At 31.7% G+C, this 9,170-nt stretch overlaps 1 long non-coding RNA gene across 1 annotated transcript; it reads right to left on the reverse strand.

Annotated features, from left to right (window-relative positions):
- Positions 1-546: 546 nt before the first annotated feature.
- Positions 547-2,824, reverse strand: LOC114756532 (uncharacterized). The gene is made up of 2 exons (XR_003741470.1): positions 2,272-2,824; positions 547-1,038 (listed from the first exon to the last, which is right to left on the reverse strand). It is a non-coding gene; the product is annotated as an uncharacterized LOC114756532 (long non-coding RNA).
- Positions 2,825-9,170: the final 6,346 nt, after the last annotated feature.

Genomic DNA, 9,170 nt, shown 5'->3' on the forward strand with positions numbered 1-9,170 from the left:
ACTCCGGTTAAAAAAGGTAAACTTGGCACTATTGTTTCATTACCACCATGGGCCACATCAGCATGTAATATGCCCTATAACTTAGTTTCATTCATGAACGTCACCGGATCCACTACCTCAACGCATGCTTTTATCGGGTTCATGTTTACCACCAATTTGATTTACCATTCTAGATGGTCATGCCCATGTATCAATGGGAGTTAAAACTCAATTTGTAGTCCATCCCTGGCCTCCACAATTTCCAGGGGTTGATGCCGGTCTGAGGTTGGCACCCATATTTTCCTCCCTTAACTATCTTATGATCAGTAGAATTTTATTATCAGAACCAAGACCAAACTTTTGGTCACTTACGGAAAAATTTCTTCTCATTGCCTTATAGAACTACCTTCTCACATCCAATGACAATTTTAATCACCACTTTACAATAAGATTTCTAATTAAATTAGAATTGCCCACATAACATTTAAATTTGAATATTTCACATGATAATCAATCATCCACTTCATAAATAATTTAATCCGCATTTGGTATAACCAATTTTCAACATATAATTCAATCTTTCAGGTATATATTGTAACGACAACACGGTACACCTTGAAATCTTCAAGTTGAAGCCTCACAAATTCACAATACAGTTATTGCCACAGAACTCATCTAACGACATATGTCAAATGTAGCTCTGCAAGTGTTCACATTTAGGCCTGAATTATCTACTTACCAGTGCTTTGACTTTCACCAATATTTATTCTTATAAATCCGCAGTCAAACACATAGGTTCAAGAATTCCATTGCTATTTTTCCAGTAACACTATCTAAAATGCAGAGCTGCAAGTTTTATGGCTTTGCGTGAACAAACATTGAGAACATCAAACCTTCTAGCTTGACTTCTTGGAATACCCACCACAAGATGGGATAGCCGATGGTGTAGGCACCCAGCTAGCAAATTTCTCAAGATTTAATCTGATACTTTTCTTTTGCTCAGAAACACGCCTCAACACAAAATTATCAAGGAATAACTCTTAAGATTGTGGGCAACACCTGCAAAAATAATAAAAATATGTTTCAAGTCGTGTCCAAGGACACTATCCTCAAGAATTATTCCGCCATACAAGGTTAGAATAAAAGGCAGCACTCCCTAGGATTAAACAACCCTTCCTGCATAGAGTAAGGCAACAAAACATTAGAAATTTAAAATTCAAGAGAAGAGAGAGAGATAGCTCGAGGGTAGAATCAACGCTTTCTGACCATGCACCATGTATTACCTATTATAAACAGATAATATGTAACCATTGGGCTGCCATGATAGTGATTAATGACGGTTTTAATGACAATTAAAAGGGCGGTTTTTGAACAATTGATTAGTGTGAATTAAAACATGTTAAGGCCATTAAATCTGGTTAATAAAAAAATAAAACCGACTAATTACAACACATAAATGCTCTAATGGTTATCTCTAATGGTCAATTTTAAAGACTCCTCTTAGCCATTTTATTAGCTTAAGCTCATATCTTAGTAAACACTAAGATTTTCTCAACTTTAAGTAATATGGGATTTCTTTTGACATACTCACACACTATACCATTTGGTATGATGGAAGAGTTCTTAATAGAAGTGAAAGTGGAATCGGAAGTAGAAATAGAAGTGAAAATGGAAGAGGAATTAAGACTTAAAAGTGTGTTTGGTATGATGATGGAAGTGGGCTATAAAATTTAATTGAAAAGAGTATTAATAATATGAAAATACTAAAATATCCTTAGCTGAAAAAAAATGTTGTTCCTCTCAGAAAAATATTTCATTTTTGAGAGGAAAAAAAATCACACCATCAAATTGCACATGGAAGGAACCTGTTCAGGAATCAGATTCTTCCAATTGCAAAATCTGATCAAACCATAAAGCAATTAATCCACTCAATTCCCATTATTTGGTTCTTATCATACTCCACATATGAGATCCACATTTAGCATATATTTCTCAACCGGTTCGATGTCAGAACAACATTTCTTCAGGGTTCTGATTTGAAATAGAACAGCACAATTGATGGCGAAAAGAAAATTTTGATTTTTTTGAGCTGAAATACCCATAAGTTTAAAAAAAACTTGTATCTGAAAATTCAACCTATATTAGCCTAGCATTCTGATTCCCACAATCCAGAAAGTTTTGCAAGCATCAATAACGGCGATTAACACTAGATTCAAACAAGAAACATTGCAGAAAATTAGCAGAAGAAGATGGATGCAGTGTCAATAGCAGATCTGGGGAAATCTTCCCCACCCCCTTGATAGCAAAAACCATACTCTCTGGAGAAACCCAAATGTCGATCTCTCTCCCTTGTCGTTGACGGAAGAAATAGATGAAGCGGAGGAAAGACAATGAGCATCCAAAGTGAAAATCAAAGGCCGAAACCCCTACAACGGCGCACTTCATCAACGTCGCACGGTTAGCTTTATGTCGTCTTTATCGTTCTCGCGAGGTCATTGTTGCCGATGTTGGAAGAGCAAGCGAGAAGGGAGAAGATGAAATCGAAGGAGAAGCCGGAGGAGGATGCAGTGAATGTTTGAGATGGACACCAGAGGAGGAGATGTCATCGACTTGGATAGAGAAGGGATAAGGCATGGTTATAATCAAGATAGGCAAATTTGTTAATTGATAAAATAATTGAGGATAGAATGGTCACAAAATTTCAGTTTCGAAGAACCCAGCTTAGTTCCATCGAGGTACCCAAAGAACTCAGTTCCATCAAATTTGATGGAATTCACTTCCACCAAGAACCCACTTCACACATACCAAACACACAAAATAATGGGTTCCACTTCCTTCCCTCTGGTTCCCTGCTATCAAACGAGGCGTAAAACTTTAACATGGAGAAGGTGATCTGAGGTTGTTTCCTTACGTGCAATCGATGATTCTAGACAAGGAGAGTCCAATGATCACTCTCCTACCTTTCTTTCTTCCATTTGCTGTGTTTTTGAAGAGTTGATGATGAAAGAAAATATAGGCCAGTAAGAGAAGAGTCGGGATAAACCAGAAAATTTGATGATGATAAAAGAACGATGCTTGTTGATGAAAATGGAACTTGTTTTTCAGGTTGCATATTGATTTTCTTCTCTGATTCTTAACTTTCAAAACAAGGGTTAATGGTTCAAGGAAATGTCTTGGATTTAATGAGAAAATGAAGGGCATAAATGGGTGTGTGACTGAAAGCTTGGGTGTTTAGTGTTAAAGATTTAAATTGATATGTGTGTGTGTGTGTGTGTGTGTGTGTGTGTGTGATGTGAATGGCGTGAAGTATATGGGAAGGAAGTAAGTTTCATACACACACACATGCCGTGAGGTTCAACAGAAAGAATGATAATGATATAATGAATGTATACTTGCACATATACATGTGGGTGTTATAATTTGGGAAATACATTTATATATATGTGTTGTGGAGTTGATGAGTAGCTTTGGTTTCAGAACTTAGCAAGAATTAAGGGAATTATTTGGTGCAGATCAAAAATAGGGGGAAATGCCATTGTTTTGGTTATATACCTATATATATGCATTATTATTAATGGTGTTCAAAGAAGTTTACTTGGTTTTACATAGGGTTGAATGAAAAAAAGGGGGGGGGTTAAGTGAATCCGTATATGTGTGTTGTCAGATGGGGAAGCTAAGGAATAATTGTATGACTATAATGTGCTGAATTTTATAAGTAAAAGTGACTATTCGAGAGATTTAGAGGGTGAGCTTTGAATCTGGAAATTTAAGTTTAGAAATTGAAGAGGCACTGTTCTACGTTCTTAAGCTTTTAAAGGTAGGAGATAATTGTCTCAAGATAGTTAGTGTGATTAGATTAATGACCAGAACTCTTCTTAGTTGGATGGAAGTACATCGAGAGATTCAAAATGTTGAGTTAGACTTCCAATTGAAATGGGAAAATGGGAAAAAGTAACGTCAAAATTTGGAAAAAAATTTCATAGGTTATGCTAAGGTTGTGGGAAGCAATAGCTATGATTGAAATTTGAGAAAATGATCATAAGTTAATTGAAAGTGCTTAGGAGATGTAAAATTATGGTACATATAGATATATGTGTGTGTCTCGTTCAAGCGAATCAAAGGAACAGTGATGAAGTTACTTGATTGATTATAATGAATCTAGAATGTTTGAACAAAAGGAAAGACATTTTCAAATGTCTTCAATGACATAATATAAATATAAAAATATTGTTCAGGATGACTAACTATTAAATAAAAGTTATAGAGTTCGTAAGTAGATAAAGAGTAATTAAATCTTGAAAATAAAAATTAAATTGACTAAGCATTGACCCCCTTTCTATATGAAACTATATTATAAGATTTGATATATGCCTAAGCCCACCAAGAAAACAAGTAAGAAAGAAAGCAGGAGAAGGAAAAATTGAAGAAGGGACTTTAGGTAGTAACTCTTTCCCTCTGATCTCATATACTCATTCAATAATTCTACAGGTCTATTTGTGCCATAGTTCCTATATTCTTTAATATAATGAAAATATGATAGATATGTTCTGTGATAAACGATTGGTGGCTCATAGTGTTGTCCTTAGGTAAAAGTATATGGAATTTGTTTTGTGTTGAGTTTGTAGAGCTGTATTCAGGTATGAGTATGTGATGTTTGCTTTACATTGATTTAATTGTCATGGCCATGTGCATTGCAAAGTAGGTGATGTATGAGCATCATTGAATATATCTAATTGTAAAGCTTATAATGTTTAAGCATCGCTAATTATGCTTGGTTTCAAGTATTGCTGATGTGGCTTGTTTTGCATGCATTTATGAATTTTGTATAATTATATGATAGATTGCTGTTACTACTGAGATTCCAGGAATCTCATCTCTTTCTTCCATGATATACAACAAAGACAAAAGGCTCAAAGGGCTTAGTATGGTGATTGAAGGGAACTAAGAAGGTTAGAGCGGAAGTGAATTATATAGTTGATCATATGAAAAATATTTTGTTATTTACCTATTTGGCTTTTGGTTAGCCATGCATAGTTATAATTATGTATATATACGTAGATATGTAAAGGGATATGGGTTTTTATGTCTATACCTCTAAAAAGAGGAAAGCTATGGCTCAAATAGCCTACAAGTAAGTGTTATATGCTTTGATCGCTGTATGATGGTAGTAAGAGTAAAGGCTGTTACACGTAACTATGTCTACTTACCGAATTAGAAAAGGGAAAGTGCATGTATTGTGCAAGTAAACAGATGAATGGCGAATGTAGTGATATTTGGAATCGATTGCTTAGCCAAGAGATTCTTTATTAATGTTAAAATCAGAGATTAATTAGATGTTTAAATCATTGAACAAGTCGCTTTGTAACTATTTTCAAAAGTTTAAAATTTTTCAAAAAATCTATCCCTTATACAGGATCGAACCCTGTGTTTGGGAGAAGTTTTAGAAAGAAGTTAGTAAAAATATTCTACTTTTCCAGGATCAAACCGAGCTTAGTAGTTTGATAGTTAATTAAATAACCCTCTAGTATAATTAAAGTATGGTCTTACATTTGTGTAAATGAGTAAATTTGAAATCTGCATCAGTATTTGTTAAATATGTGTAAACAAAAAACAAAAAAAGCCCCTAATAATTCAAAGATTCATAATTCTTAGTGCGTATCTATTAGAGTCTTGGCTGTGTTTGGATTGCTGGCATATGGGGTAAAAGCCACAATGAAAACGTGAAAATGTGTTTAAAGCTGCTTCATGCTGCTTCTTCTTCTTCTTCTTTGTGATTGCTTCATGGCATTTTTAAATGTTTGGCATAACTTTTGTCAAAATGACTTATAAGGCCAAATGTACGATGGAAGTAAGGCAACTTTACCTTATTGGAGGGGAAAAAAGTACATATTACCAATGGGGATTGAGTATAGTAGAAGGAATTAGTTCCTCATAACATGATGAATCAAAGTTTTACTCACATTTAGTGCCTGACAATGTCTATATTAGGATAGCCTCCAATAGAAGAATACCTGCACTCAACCAAAAAAAAAAAACAAAAACAAAAAGAAGGAAAGCATGGGAGAAAAATGAAAGAAGAGTGGTCCCATAATAGAAGGAAAGATGTGGAGAGAGGAGGGAACCAAGGGGAAAAAAAGTCCTATCATCCTTTAATATAAATAAAATAAAATTGCCCAAATAGGCGCAACAACTTGATATTTACAAAATACTCTAAGAAATAAAAAAATTAACTAATAAAATTTGTAAAAAATAATATTCAATAGCCTATGTACAAAATTTTCTTTATTATCCAATCAAGTATTTTGATATTTTCAATTGTTTCCCAATAATTCATTACTATTTTTTATTTTTATAATTTTAATTTTAATAATCTCTTAAAATTATTATATTATATATATAATTATATTCATGTTCTTTTCAATCATTTTATATGTAAGTTTGCTTTTCTATTAATCATCTAAACAGTTTTCAATTTATCAAACTAATTTTTTTATAAAAATCAATCAAAACATAAATCACATTATACTAGTTAACTTCTACCAGAGCTTAAGTTTTCAAAAGTATGATGAATTAAAAGTTGTTACTACTACTACTGATCCAAACAAGCATGTATATTCAAGCTTATTTGGGCTAACTCAAATTTGGATTCTTAATACTAGTAAGAGCTGTCATATAGAGGGGGAATTTATGAAAGAGTTCATTTAAGTGATTGTCTATATGCTTTTGAAGGCTATGTATTTATATTAAAAATAACCACTCCCTCTCAAGATATATAAAGTCCAACAACAGTAATATGAAAAAGATATGGGCCTCATGCCTCTCATTTCCCCCTCCTTTGAGGCAATTTTAGTATGTAAATTTTCTCCCCAAAACATTTTATTTTTGAAGACAAAAATTTGAAAAGAAAATGTACGATACGAGCTCCATATACCCCCTTGTTTCCCTTTTACACTTTTCCTTTTCCTTATTTTTTCATGCAGTCAAAATAGGAAAAAAAATCTATTTTCTCCCATGTTTTCTTTCTTTAATTTCCTGTCTCCCCACATTTCTCTCCATCATAAGCTCAAAAAACCTTGTTTTGATTCTAATATATATTTATAGTGTGTGTGTATCTCTTAAAACTCTCTAAATAAATAATGTTATAGAATTTATTTTATGTTCAGTGCCCAATAATCCACAAAGATTTTGTACTTTAAATTTGTGCATATTGATTTTAAAAATAAAATTTATATACTATGCATGTACAGTGTTATAAGTTAACGAGAAATATTCTTCGATTTCTACTGCAAAATTTCTATTTATTTTTATTAATTTTAAAATTTTAAAAATTATTATTTAAGTGTTTTCAACTTTTAATTAAGAAAATTATTGTAACTTTAAAACTTTCTATGAAATAAAATTTTGACATATTTTATGTTTGAGCTTTTATTTAAAAAGGGAATTCTGAAATTTCAAAATTTCTAATCACTTTATCTCTAATACTAACAAATTCGTGGAGCAGGGTTATTTGATTGATTAGCAGATATAGTTGTCGCTCACAAAAATAGAAATATGTTATTGCGTTATTAGTTCGCAGATAATTTTATGGATCATGTACACGAAAGTCTTTCAACCACTAACTTTGGCCTCTATCATCCACATAAAACACGGTTGATATTGGAAGGAATTCAAGGCTGAAAAAAACGAGATTGTTGTGCATTTAATTTCTAAGTGACACTGCTCTAGTCTTGTTTATAATTTTTAAATTTGAAGAAGGATGTGGTCAATTTTATAAATTTTAATTTGAGTTTGTATCAACATTTAATGTATTTTTTTTAATTTGTCCTTAATTATTTATTTTTTTCTTTGTTACACCCTCTCATCATATTTTTCCATATATTCTCTTTTCTTTCTTTTTATTTATTATAAGAGCATATTTGAAAATAAAAGTATATCTTTGACATAATTATTGCTCTTAACCAATTTTAACTGATTTTTCGTCACGTAAAAATGAGTTATTTGAAACTTATGATAAGAAGCGGAGGGAGTAATAACTAAATAACTAATTTGTTAAAATTTCAAAAATTAATTATTTATAAAAAAAAGTAAGTGTTGGTTTTTCTAACATACCCTTGTAATGATTTGCATGAGAAGCTACTTCTTTGATTAGTTAAAACGAAAAAACTCCTTTAATAGATAACCCTTAATATATGAAATCAGTATAGTGTGTTTAAGGAAAAACTAATAAATTGAGGAGAAAAAATTAATTACAGTTTTACATTTATAAAATAAAATGTGGAGAGACAATTTTACTCCTCACACCTTGAAAGTTGTCATGATGAATTAGACTTTGAAAGCAAGTTTTTATTAATTAATTAGGGACAAAAATAACAGGTTGTCCTCCTTTTATATTTTGTTAGCTGAATAACTACATCTTTTTTTTGGTATGCATCTTATTAAAAATGGAGAGAGTAAGTGCTGACATCTAATAATAATCTGAGGCTAGATACTGTCCTATCTGAAATGAGAGGTAGCTATCATGGCGTGAATTTGTTTTTTCATGTGCATATTACTTGAGGGATATTATCATTTCCATTTCATCCAACCACACAATCATTTTTATTGAAAGAGATGGATAACACAATTAATATAAATTTACACGCACACGTGTAAGTTTAGAATAGCATAATTTTCAAAACACATGTTAACAACTATAAGAAATAATCTTATGCTCCCCAGTGCTTTTATTTAATTTTTAATACGATCCCTTTACAATTCGAAACAAACATTATTGTAATTGAATTGTTATGGTTACTAAGTGTTTGATATGATATATCAGCACTGTTAACAATGAAAGCGATAAAACGATAGTGAAGGAACACGAATTTGTGAAATAACCGAAAATTGCGAGGGTTTGGGAAATAAAAGTAAATATAAGGAAATACCATTATGCGATTTGCATCATACCGTATTAATTTCAAGAATCTCAGCTATAAATAATGAAATGGTACCTCCTGTGCTTAAAATATATGAGTTAATTGACTAATCTGAATAGATATTTGTAATAAATAGGTGTTATCTTTCTTAGAATATTTTTGTTAATTATATGTATTGGCGAGAACTACTATTTAATAAAACCCTTAACATATGCAATTACTATAAAGACTATTTTAGAAAAAAAAAAAAAGAGATAAAGTGGGTTAGAGTTTTAT

The sequence above is a fragment of the Neltuma alba genome, unplaced genomic scaffold, assembly GCF_004799145.2.
Source record: "Neltuma alba isolate B1F8T4 unplaced genomic scaffold, ASM479914v2 tig00010421_pilon, whole genome shotgun sequence".
Lineage (NCBI taxonomy): Eukaryota > Viridiplantae > Streptophyta > Magnoliopsida > Fabales > Fabaceae > Neltuma > Neltuma alba.